A 13,564-nucleotide genomic window follows, 5' to 3' on the forward strand; every position below is an offset into this window, starting at 1 on the left:
CAATGAACTCACAGATCCCTTGAAGTGGTGAGGACTGATGAGAAAATGGATATAGAGAAGTGCCATAATTTGGACTGCTAGTAAATAATGGAGCCTGGCCCCAATCCATTATGTTACTGTTAATTTTTTACTTTAAATTGATTTTTCATTCTACCGTAGCAACTTTCCATAGTTATAAAAAAGAATAGGGACAATTTTTGATAAACCAAGAGAACTGAAAAAGAATGAATGAACATATGTAAAACAGTCACAAATGAGTAAAAGGAAAGAAATATAAATCACATTTGTACTGTGAAAAATGAAAATAGATTACTCTAATAAATAAATATATTTCATTGGGTGTTCGTTACTGAAGTTTAACATAGAATTTGCTTTTAGTTTTATTGTTATTAAGAAAAAGAAGCTATAAATAAACCAGCAGGAGTAGGCAACTTGAAAAGTTCCTTCCCTGCCTCCCTTACCCTCTCCACTAATCTTCCTACCAATCCCCTCTTTTCATTTTCTCCTTCCTGGTTAAATACTCACTCCCTATCTCTGTCTTATGAGAGCAAATTCACAATCTCTACTGCCCTCCAACCCTCAGACCCACTTTTCCCTTTCTAATAGTGGCAGATTGGACCTCTCTGGTCCATCATCTCTCCCTTCTACTTTCTGCACCAGCTTCAAAGATGAATGATTCAGCCATTCCATGAGTGAATTTTTTTAGATAGCCAACATTTGTTTATCTTTAATCACTCTGATGCAAATATGTCTAACCAGCATTAATTTCCGTAGGCTATAGGATAGATTTAGAGCTAGAATCTTTACATTTTAAACTAGTCTAGTCATTTTATTTTATTTATTTATTTATTTATTTAGACTAGTCATTTTATTTTATGGATTAAAGCCCTGGGTCCCAGAGAAGTTAAGCTAGTCATCTAACTACTAAATGGCTCAATGTCTTCTTTAAAAAAAAAAAAGGTTTTATTGATGCATTTTTTTAAAAAAATCATAGTCATTTTCAATATCTGAACTCCTCTGACTTGTAAAAAAACTAAGCAAAATGTTATGATATATTTACAGAAGTGGACAGAATATTTCAGATTTCATCCCCATACTCTACCACCTTTCTACAGAAAGAAACTGACCTGGAACTAACATTGTTTACTTTGCTTGTGTTATTGGTTACAATTCTGTTATTATTATTATTTTCTTCTTTACATATTGTAATTATGGTATGCAATGTTCTCTGGACCCTTTTCATTCTGCATCAATTCATCTTTGTTTGCATTTCTTCCATTGAAAAAATGTTTCTCGGGTCAACTAAGTGGCACAGTGGTCCTGGAGCACTGGTCCTGGAGTCAGGAGGCCCTGAGTTCACCTACAGAGTTGACACTTACTAGCTATGTGACCCTGAGCAAGTCACTTAATCCCACTTGTGGGAGGGAGGGGAAGAAAAGTGTTCATCTTTTTTACCAGTTGGAGAATCACTCTTAGCTTTTTATGTCTGTGAATCCCCTAAAGATTTTCAGTATCAGGTTTTTATCAGCTATGCTGGACACAAAGATACTTTTCAGATTTATAACTTTCTTTTCATTGTAGCTACATTAATTTTATTCATACAAAGTCATTTTAAATTTACACAACCAAACTTATCTATTTTGTCTTGTTATTACTTCTAGCCTTAACCATTATTGTGAAAGACATGTCCCAATTTTCTCTAATTTGTTCTTTAACTTTATTTCTTCAACAGTTTGCTTTTTAGAAATGATAAAATTTAAAGTTAGCATAAAACACAAAAAACTGTAAAACTGTCTATTATTTCAACAATAACATATTTAAGTTATTAAATATCGATTTTAAGAACTATAAATGAAGTCTTAGATGTTTTCTACATGCATATTATTAAAGGAAAAATATTTTAAAAGGCCACTGGTGATTGCTTTGTTAACTGTTGTAAAACATGCCAATTCTCTCATTATGGGCCCCTCTAGTTTATCACTTAGAGCCTGTGCGTGTATATGTATATGTATATGTGTATGTATGTATGCATGCATGTCTATAAGTGTATAAACACATATACAGGCATGCATATAGATATACACACAAACACACACATATATACATACATAATTTAAGTGATAAAGTAGAGGGGGTCTATAATGAGAATATACATATATACATACACACATATACATATTATATCTCTCTATATATACATATGCTTAAAATCCTTTTAATTCTATAACTCCATTGGTAAAAGAATGTGACTCAGAATATGACAGTTTTCATGTTGGGGACAATGATCCATGGTTTTGTTTTCTTGTTTGTTTTCTAATTTTCTTTAAGTGAATGTCATCCTTTATATTCTGATAATGTCCATTTAGTACCCACTGTGGCATATAGCGTAAGATGTTGGTCTATACCTATATTTCGCTAAATCAAGTTCTCCCAGAAGCTCTTATTGATAAAGAAGTCATTCCTTTTACTGTTTCCTTTCTTAAGAATACTGTTTTCATTTGTTTCTAGATCTTGCTTAGATAGTCTCTTCCACTGATCTACTTTTCTTTTTTTATTAACCAGTTGCAAGTTATACTTTGATGACTCCTACTTTGTATTATAAGTTGAGATCTGATCATGCTAGAATACCTTAATTCTTATTTTTCTTTGTTTCTCTTAAAATTCTTGATCTTTTGTTCCTCTCAATGAAATTTTAAGTTAATATTGCCTTTCCTGTTCTTTCTTGTCCTTTCTTTGCTATGTTTTTTGACTCCTTTATTTGCCTTATTTCTTGCTATTTTTGAGATGATGGAGGAGAGCTGGTGCAGTCCCTGACTCCACCATCTTTCTGGAACTAAACCTTTTCCCTTCTGTTCCTCCTCCTGCATCCAAGTCGACAGCTTTCTCTTATCCAGACCACTAGGGCCGGGCAAATTCACAAGCTTCCATCCACTGAAGGGTGGGGCAGTCTGGCCCAATCTCTGCCTAGGGTAGACTCTGAGACACAACAAAAGATGCTGCTACAGCTATGTAGTGCTCAAAACATGTGAGCCAAAGTGAGACAAGTGAGCAGAGGATGCAAATAGGGCTGTTACCTGCTAACTTGTCCTTCCATGGTAATTTTTTTCTCTGCAGCAATTACTATGTTTCCTTAATTGCAAATCATCTCTTTGGATGTCTAGCTATCCTTCTCTGTTCGAGTTTATCAAACCTTAGGGGCCCTCGGTGAACTACAGGGAACTTGGAAATTTCTTAGTCACAATTTATTGAGTGTTCACTCTATAGAGTGCCTGGTAACAGCCAACACTCCCAAGAGAATTACAAAGTAAGTAAAAGCTCCATTCCTCTAGGATTTTGTGTGATAGAATAAACAATAAAAAGACACGGGCACATGGATTGTTGTGAGGCCAGTGGGTTATAAGCCTCTAAGTACTATATAAATTTGTCATTTCCTTCCTCCTCTTGTTATCGTCACATTTGTTATTTTCTTTGGTACCTTTCTTGGTATTTTAGGTGGTCATGGGAAAACTGAGCTTAGTCGTAACCTCTCACTCAGCAACATGTCCAGAAGTCCCCACCTCTGCCTTCTCAGACAGAGTACATCCAACTTTATGTCGCCACTGGAAATGCCAACTATTTTATGGATCTATTGATGTATAGGGCTGGTTACCCATATCCTTAAATAACTCTGATTTTCTAGTTATGTTTGATTTTTTTTATCTTATTCTGATTGTACTTATCATTTCTCATTACTATTAACATGCTTGCCTCTAGCATTCTATTACCTTCCCTCCTTCTGATTTGTTGTTTCTAATTTTCTATGAGCTGAGAAATCCTATAAGTATGTTTGTCACCAATGTGAATAAAATGAGTGAATAGACTTTGAGGGAGGATCTAAGATCTTCCTCTAAAGAACGAAGTACGTGGGCTTTATGAAATCTAATTTAACCACTTGGGACTTTAAAAAAATCATCATTATTTCCACAAAAATAGTTGAGTTTGCCGAACCCCCCCAGATAGACAGGGCATTACTGTACATACACACATCTCCAGTTGGCAAGAAAATTAAATGGCAAGGCAGAGCATCATGTTGAATATACATAATGTCAGAACCATTAAAGAGGTTTCCATTCCTTCATGCTGAAAGGAGATATTAAGGATTACCTCAGTCAAGAAAATGAAGCAGCTGGAACATGTGTCTCCCATGGACAAATGTTATCTTTCCAGCTAGCCAGCAGCCCCTTCTGAAGGTGGTTCATTTCACCAACGAAGACAGGACTTTTCTAGTCACTTCAGCACCACCTCAGGACCAGAACAGAGTCCTTATTCACCAGGGGCAAGATAGTGTTTTTCCTCTGCTGTGATAGATTCACGTTGGCTAAGTGGACCTTTATGGCTAGGCGTGACTTCCTGAGGGATTTTCTCTGGATTCACAGGAGGCTCTCTGAGACAGGGGGAAAGAAAGCCTGACTCACCCACAGTGCTGTCAGGGTGGGGCTGGCATGACTTGGAAGCATCTCCTCTTGGACCGAGAAGGGATTGTGAGTTTTAAAACCAAAGCTGTCCGAATGAGGGATAGAGGAACGTGATGTTGTAAAGGCCCCACCAAGGCGTTGAAAGGGCCAGTTGAACCAGAGTCAAAACTCTCCTCTTACCAGCCTCTCCCTGATGCTTTGGGGTGACACACTGGGGAGAAAGGGAATATGTGTTCTCTCTGTCTCTCTCTTTCTCTTGGTCTCTTTTTGTCTCTTTCTGTCTCTGTCTCTGTTTCTCCATTTTTCTCTCTGTCTCTCACCCTTACCCTCACTCTCACTCTATGTTGAAGATATCTACACTCATCTTTCCTTTCCCCTAAATTAGCCTTTCTTATGAGCTTATATGTCTACATATCTTAATAGCTGATACTGTTAAAAATTCAACACCTGTCTTAGACAATTGGATATCAACTGATAGGTGGCCTCTGTAGCTTGTCTCTTGCTTTAGCTATTGTGAAACAATATTTAGTGCTCAGTACTATGCCTGACATAAAGCAGTTGATTAATACAAGTTTATTGATTGAATGAATACTGAAGCTTATTTTTAAGGTCACAATTCACTATATAACTTACTGAATTTCATCAATAGTCTTGTTCTACAAAATGTGACCCCTGGGAGAACTAAAGGTTCCTCTTACATCATGGAGAAGATCACTGGCCAACATACATACCTGACTCTTGCAAACAACCAAGGGCAATGGGGCTGGGTATTCCCAAGTTGGAGAAGGGTTTGTTTGGTGGTGTTTAAAGCAAACAGTAGCATGGGGCCAGAGGGGCAAAACAGAGTATAACAGCTACAGCCTGTGGTTGGAACTGGAATGTAGGTTGGAGAGTCTGAGAGGATGAGAGAAGGAGGGATGAGATGGGGTAGTAAAAAACAGGCTTGTTTAAGAATATGAAAAAGAACAAGAAAAGGAACCCTCCAAATCAGCCAAACTGGTTGGTAGGCTAATTGTGTGTTGGCTGTTGTCTTTCGTTCTCGAAGAGGACCAAAATGACATCACCATGATAAAGTCAAGTTTCAATGTGTCCAACTGTGGCTGATCAGACCAATACAAACTCGGAATGCTCTATCACAGATTGGGCACAGATAGTCCGTGTGAGTATTTGGGGTGGATACCCCAAATCTGTGCATCCTATGTTTCCTTTGTGCTGTTTCAATTCTGCTTTGCTCATAGAGCACAGCACCCTTTCTGATGGGGGCACACCATGCTGAGCGGTCCTGTACCAGTGTCTCCCATGTTGCACAGTCAAATACAAAGTTCTTGAGAGAGATGTTGAGAGTGTCCTTATATTGCTTCTTCTGACTAATCGTGTCTATGCCTCCAACCAATCACATTTTGGATTATTGGAACTCTACTTTTCCTTTAGTAACCAGTCCACATGTCTCACCTCCCTGACCACTGCAACTCACAGGGATATCTCCCTTCATCTGAAGGTTTTGTGGCATGCAGGGACAAAGATAAGGACTAGACCTTAATTTCACTGACGTAGAGATCTTCCAGGTGAGGAAATAGCATTTTCTATGTGTAGTTATCTAGGGCACTGAGAGATTGTGACTTGCCCATGGCTAAGCCTGTATGTGTTAGAGGCAGACTTTGAATCTAAGTCATTCTTTCTCCAGTTCCAGTTCTCTATCCATTATATTATGCTGCTAATTTTGTGGCATGTACAATCATATGACCTATATGACCTGATCCCCACCACACCCCTAAAAAGGACTATGAACTCCTTGGAGAAGCTTGACTTATTGTCCTATAGCCTCTTGTATCCCCCTTACCAAGCACAGTGCATGCAATAGGCATTCAAGAGATGTTTAATAATACCATTGCTAGCACTTGCCCATCTGCCTGTATGCAGGAATGAAGATTTGTGTAGGTATGATATTCAAAGCAGCAACTTCATTAGCCTTCCTGATAAAACCCAGAGGAATTATGTCATACTTAACTGAGATTTGACCTTGAGGATAGCATCTCAACACTACCCACCAAGCAAACAAATAGAAGAAACCTCCTGGAAGATAAAATTAGACTCCTTCTGGTTATCCCTACAGGTGAATGTATGAATGTAGCAGAAAGGCAAAGAGAGGCTGGATCTATGGAAAACAAGAAGAGCTGTCCAAAGGGGAGATGGGCTGCCTTGGGAGGTCTTGGGTTCTCTGGTGATGTTCTATAGATTCTCTTTGAGTTATGGGTTGGACCAGATAGCCTCAGAAGGCCCTCCCAGCTCTAAAATTCTGTGATTCTGTAAAAGTGCTGTACCTCTCTCCTATTGTCTGTCTAGCCCTTAATAGAAACTGGGACTGGAAAGAAAATTCTTAAAGCCAAAAGGAAAAGAGCCAAAAATGCAAGTAAGTTATCTTTTGTGGTCACTGGGTGGGGAGAGATAGAGATATGTTTGTATAAAGCAACCACAAAATGACATTCAAACTATTGACGGATAAGCTGTTCTTGAATCCTTTGCTTTGTAAAGAAACTACAAATGTCAGCCAGCAGGGCAAATCACAAAACCATCCACTTCTCTTGATGCAAATGGCCTGCTCATTCCAGAGCTGTTTGAGCATTGGTAATGTGGAAGACACCGATAAGCACAGTCTCATTTGTTAGATAAACAAGATACATTTCTTGTTTAAGTACAGAGCAAGGAGAAACCATGGGAAGTGTGAAGCTGTTAGAACAGGAGGCAAAAAAATGTATATGGGAAATCAAAAGAACAGTTAGAAGAGTGGATCCAAAGAATACTTCAAGTTATAAAAATATGTGATTTCTCAAGCCATTGATAGAAATTGAGACCCTGAATTAATTTCACTCACAAAAGACCATGTCTTTTTGATTTTATAATGAAAACAGATATCCCACTCAACCCAAGAATTCCATATTACTTGGTTTCGGTGTTTGGGAGATATTTGGCTCAAACCCCTATCCAGTACCTACTTTACCAACAAAACAGTTAGAAACCATGACTCGTTTAACAAAGCATTTAATTTGACCATAATAGCTGAGTAAATTATTGGAAAAGTCATGCAGTAGAATGATTCTCAAGCCCCTGTACACAAATGAGTACAACCTCCCACGACTCACATGCCAACAGCAAGGGCACAAATCCCCAGGAAAATCATGTTCTAAGATAGGGAAGGCTTCCAGATTTAGTGCCATCTGCTTTGTATTGTGGCTGGGAAAAACTCTCCTGCCTGAGTTCTCACAGCTCTGTCTCCTGGCAACCAATTGTACCATGTTGCCATCTAGCTCTGCTTCATGCAGCTCCTTGGCATGGTCCAGAAGTTCTCTTGCTTTTGCCAATTCCATACCTGTAGTCTGGTGAGGCTCTGCCCTCAGCCATGGCTATCAATCTATACCTACAGTTTTTTTCCCCATAGCTCTATTGCTGTCACTCAGCTGCTTACTTGCCACTTATTGGAGTCCCAGCCCACTGTTGTCACTGCTTCTCAAGGCTGCTCCTGGCCAACACTGGTCTTGGACAATTGGATAGCTACGCAAAGTTGGTTTCTGGTCTCTGCTGCTGCTACATGAGGAAAGTGTCATTGTTCTCTTAGAGTGAGACCAGACAAGCCAAATGCTTCAAAGCTTGTCAAGGCACTTTCAACTGTCTTCAATCAACCCCAAGGTTCTACCTACCTGGTGAACAAAAGCTTTGCTTGGGAAGCTGAGAGATCTCCAGTTGTTGTTTTCAATGCCTTCAAGGAATAGTCCTCATTTCCAATTCCTACCTTAAAGTAAGTGAATTTCTTTTATCTCTTTCTTTTTTTGAAATTTAATGTATTTTCCATTCTGCAACCCTTTAGACTCATTCAGAGATTATTGGCAGGGACTCAGCAATCATATCTACCTATCCTTTCAGTATTCCAAGGTGTAGCTCCCCTAGATATACTGGCTTGAATTCATTAAGAGCAACTCAGCATTTCTTATCCTCTCCTTCCTTTTGCCAGATATCAGTTCCCTATCTACTATTTATGTTTTTTCCTCTTTAGTACAAAAGTCATTTTCCTGGGAAGAGAAAACAGAAGTAACATAACACTTCAACACTTGAATCTTTGCTCCATTGGTCACTATCATCATCCCACCCCCTGATCAGCAGCTTTTTCTTGGACTTGACCTTATCCTTAACAACTGATTTTAGGTATAGGGGGTGAGGAAAAGTAGAGAATACAATATGATTTTAATATTTAGAAGTCAGTGTCAGTGATGGTGGTTGCACCATCAATAGAATTAGTGAATTGTGGAAAAGGAGAAGGTTTAGAAGAGAGGGAAGCTATTGTGGATGACACAGGATTAACTGATAATGTACAATGTGAAGGTTAATGGGGGAAGGTGTTCAAGTATGGAGGCTAATGTCTTGTTTGAGGATTTAACTATTTTAGGACCGGACTATAAAGGAGGAGACTAAGAACAAAAGAGAAATGCTGGACTGGGAAAACAGGGAAGAGATAAGGAACTGGAAGGAATAAAAGCAAAAGACAGGTGAAGTGGGTCATTAAGAAAGGAAGAAGAGCAAGAAACTGTGATCGGAGAGAAATTTTATAGTTCACCATCTTGGAAGTTTGAGGATGATAATGAGTCTAAAGTGTGGCTATTCCTGTCAGTGGCTGAGGAAGAATAGAGAGGGAGGTCATGGGAATGAGATAGAGGGATGTACTGGAGTCACTGAGAGTGAGGACAGAGATTAGAGCAGAGGAGATGACTGCATGCCAGGTATCAAATTCATTGAGGAAGAGAATAACCTACAGGTCAATGGAAGACAATATTAAGGAACTTGATGAAGCAATAAAGTCAAATGGAAAGGACTGCAAAGAGAGAAAAAGGTTCATGAATCATGACTCCAGATGGAGTGTCTAGAAGTGGCAGTGGAGAACAAGCAGTCTATTAATGGTCATTGTAGTCCCCTTGTGTGTCATAAGAAGAGGGATTGCCAGCAGATGAGAGAAGAGCAAAGGACGTGGCATCTTCAGAAGAAATCCAGTTTTCAATGAGCACCAGAAGATGCAAAACATGTGAAGAGATCTAGAAGGAAGGAAATTTTGTTGTTAACATTAAAGGAGGGAAAAGTGAGGAATTATGCTTTAAAAAGTGATGTGATTATAATTACTAAGCCTGGCACTGGGGAAAAACTGAGAATTGAGAAAGTGAACCTGCCTCCTTTTGTTGAAGAAGTAGGGCACTAGGGTTTGGAATATTGCATATACTTTCAGATATTATTGCTATATTGATCAATTTTGCTGAACTTTTTTTCTTCCTTTTAAAAATGTTATCAGGTTATCTTGTTATAAGATGCCTTCCTGGGTTGGAAAGAGGAGAAAAATATATTCAGAAGTGAATGTGATATTTTTAAAAGGAATTATATACATATATATATATATATATATATATATATATATATACACACACACACCATAAAATTTTTCAAAATAATGATGGCAATTCCTGAGGGCATAATGGAATGGAAGGAAAGGAAATGAGTAAGAGTAATGTTATGTTTCATTGGGATCAGAATCTAGAGAGAAAAATTAGAGGGCAATGATTTTGAATGGGTAGAGATAGAGAGTGATTCTGAAACATATGAAACATTTAAGGAAGAATAGGTAGGGATTTTCTAGCTGCAGGGTGGAGGGAGAACCAAGTAGGGAGAAGTTCATAAAATTGACCCCAAGGTTATAATGAGAACTTGGTGAGAGCATAGCATGATGCACATACTAGGCACTAAATAAATACTTGTTGCCTTGAATTTGTAGGAAGGAGACCTCTGCAAATCCTATTTACCAAATGGCACTCTTTTAAACAACTTCAGCGGGGGAAAGGAGAGCCAAGGCTTGCTGTAGTCCAAAGGGTCCATAGGTGATAGAGGCATCTACAAATCCCATGAGCTCCAGATGAATCCAACTAGAGTTATTACTTTCAGTAAGAGTGGAATGCCTGGGGGTATGTTAGAAATACCATGTGTACTTGAAAAGAGAGTTAGCAGTAATTTCAGGCTTATTATAAGGGCACTGTCTTGTGTCTGACTATGAATAGTATTAGGGCTATAATAAGCTGAACTTACTGAGAAACTAAATTAGAGAGGTTGCTAAATTATGACTTCATAGAATGTTAGAACTGGAAGGGACCTTTTAGATTATCCAGTCCAGAAGTTTTCACCCTTTTATTGGCAGTCTGGTGAGTCTCCACATAGGAATATAAAGGAAATACGTTATATTGAAGCACAGTTATCAAAATATTTTTTAAAGTTCAAGAATCCTAGGTTAAGAATTGATCTAGTCTAACCAGTTTATACCCCAAGTGAAGTAACTGAGGCCCAGAGAAATCCATCCACTTGTTCACCATCACAGAGTTAATTAGTGTAAGAATTAAGACTACATTAGAATCCAGGTCCTCTCCTGACCTTGCCACTGCAGATCCTCAGGGAAAATAATAGACTTGATGACAGTTTTATTAAATTAAAGAAAATAGAGCATTAAAAATGGGCTGACATTCAGCTGGATGAGTATTATCTATTCTAATATATTTATGGGGCTTTCTTTGTTTATTTGTTTCCTTGCTTGTATTTGTTCAGTTCTGTTTTCATTGGGCTGGGGACTCTTGGTGTGGAAATGCCCTCCACCACAGCATGTCAGCAACTCACCTGTAACATCTCATTTTAAAGAATAGCCTGGGGTCCCTGCAAGGTTAATCGACTTGGCCAAAGTTACACATCTGAGTGTCACAAACAAGGCTTGAACTCTGGTTTACCTAACTTCAAGATTAGCCTATCCTTTACCCCATGATGCTGATATACTGTGGTTCAAAATAAGTACAAATGGGCTTAGAAAAATTGGTGAGAGAAAGGGATAACTCAGAGACGGCCTTTGAGCTAAAAAGGTATTTTTGTTATGTCCAGAGAAAGCAAATACGGCCCCCGCATGATGACTGGACCTTTGTGGGTAACAAAGACAAGTCACACAGCAAGGGAAAACACGGACAGGATGGGACTTGCATTCACATAAATGAAATCATACTTCTCTTTGAGAATCTGAGTATTTTTGAATAGTTATCAATAGTGTGGGAGGGAGATAGAAAGGAGTAGATGTTGAAATTCAAGATGGTTCTAGTCTGGAATGAATTTAGTATCATATCTAGAGGGGGCCTCAGAGGCCATCTAGTATAAATTTTTTTATCAATTCAGAAAGTATTGAACATTTACTGTGTAATCTAGCATTGAACTCTGGGTTGGGACTATAAAGACAGAATAAAAACATTCCCTGCTCTTAAGATGCTTCCATTCTACCATAGTAGGCAGTTCAATATTATTTCTTATGTCTTCAGTAAGGAGTATGTGTGGTGACAGAAAGAGATGACAGACAGACGGACAGACAGACAGACAGACAGATAGATAGATAGATAGATGAGATAGATACAGATAGACAGATGAGACAGACAGACAGATAGATCAGATAGATAGATAGACAGACAGACAGACAGACAGACAGACAGACAGACAGACAGACAGATAGATAGATAGATAGATAGATAGATAGATAGATAGGTGATAGGTAAATGAATGGATATCTATACCTCACATCTTTTGTAGACCATGACACAATAAGAATAGGAATAATTTCAGATAGTACCTCCCAAAAAAGATATGAACCTTGCAAATTTAACAATGAATTCTTAAATAGTGAATGGGCCAAAGAACAATTCATAGAAATAATGAACAATTATGTGAAAGATGATGATAATGACAATGATAATGATGATAATGCACCAAAATTTCAAGGACCCAGCAAAAGCAATCCTCAGGGCAAAGTTATATCTGTACAAACATTCACTAGAAAAATAGAAAAGATTAATGACCTGAATATTCATTTAAAAATAAAAACACAAAAAATAAGCACAAAAGAAATGTTGAAAACTAGAGCATTAGACAATGTAGAAACCAGAAAGAACACAAAAATTATAAACAAAAACAAAATCTGATTCTTTGAAAACTGTCTCAAATGTAGTAAGTGCTTAGTAAATTAGATTGACATGGTCCCTGATCCTCAAGACTTTATAGTTTATTTAGAAAGACATGGTATAGCTCCATGAAAACTCAAATATAAGACAAAATATAGTTATGTATCCAATAAGAGACAGTAAGTGCTATACATTTTTTAGAGGAAAGATGTCATATATAATTTTGAAGGAGAAGAGGGTAATGTGTGAGGAAAGGGCTATCTGTGAATGGGATAGATGAGAATGTTGTTGCAAAAAGGTGCAAGAATACAAGTAGGCTTAGGTCAGGAAAAAAAATCAGTGGAAGGCTTTAAAATCCTGAAATCATTCATTTGAGTTGTTAAAAAATGGATTTGCATTTACTGTGGTCTTCTTTTAGTAGTACTTTATTTTTTTCCAAATACATGTAAGGACAATTTTAAACACTCACTTTTTAAAAAATTGTAGGTTCCATATTTTCTCCTCTCTTGTCCCTCCCCTAAAACAGTAATCAATTTGTATAGGATATATATATATATATACACATATATGTGTGCAATCATGTAAAACATATTTCCATATTAGTCATTTTGTGAGAGAAGAAACAGACAAAAAAGACAAAAAAAAATGAGGAAAGTGAAAATAGTATGCTTCAATCTGCATTCAGACTTCAAAAGTTCTTTCTCTTGACGTGGATAGCATCGTCGATTATGAGTCCTTCTGAAATGTCTTGGATCATTGTGTTGCTGAGAACAACTAAGTTATTCACAGTTTATCATTGTGCAGTGTTGCTGTTACTATGTACAATGTTCTCCTGCTTCTGCCCATTTCACTTTGTGTCAGTTCGTTTAAGTCTTTCCAGGATTTTCTGAAGTCTTCCTGCTCATCATTTCTTATAGCACAATAGTATTCTATTATATTCATTCATATACCACAACTTGTTCAGCCATTCCTCAACTGATGGACACTGACTCAATTCCAGTTCATTGCTAAATGTGGCATTCTAAAGAAAGAGAGCAATAATCAAATTAATTCATTGTGGGTCTCTGGTAGGAAAAGCTAAAGAAAAAAGAGTCAGAAAATCAA

At 37.7% G+C, this 13,564-nt stretch overlaps 1 long non-coding RNA gene across 2 annotated transcripts in view; it reads left to right on the forward strand.

The window, feature by feature from the left end:
• The first annotated feature begins 7,736 nt into the window (after window positions 1–7,736).
• Window positions 7,737–13,564, forward strand: part of LOC140511897 (uncharacterized) — a 134,724-nt gene continuing 128,896 nt past the window's right edge. For both annotated transcript variants that reach the window (XR_011969711.1, XR_011969712.1), the window contains exon 1: window positions 7,737–8,247. This is a non-coding gene — a long non-coding RNA (uncharacterized lncRNA). The remainder of the gene's footprint in view (window positions 8,248–13,564) is intronic.

The sequence above is a fragment of the Notamacropus eugenii genome, chromosome 6 (assembly GCF_028372415.1).
Source record: "Notamacropus eugenii isolate mMacEug1 chromosome 6, mMacEug1.pri_v2, whole genome shotgun sequence".
In the NCBI taxonomy this organism is placed as follows: domain Eukaryota; kingdom Metazoa; phylum Chordata; class Mammalia; order Diprotodontia; family Macropodidae; genus Notamacropus; species Notamacropus eugenii.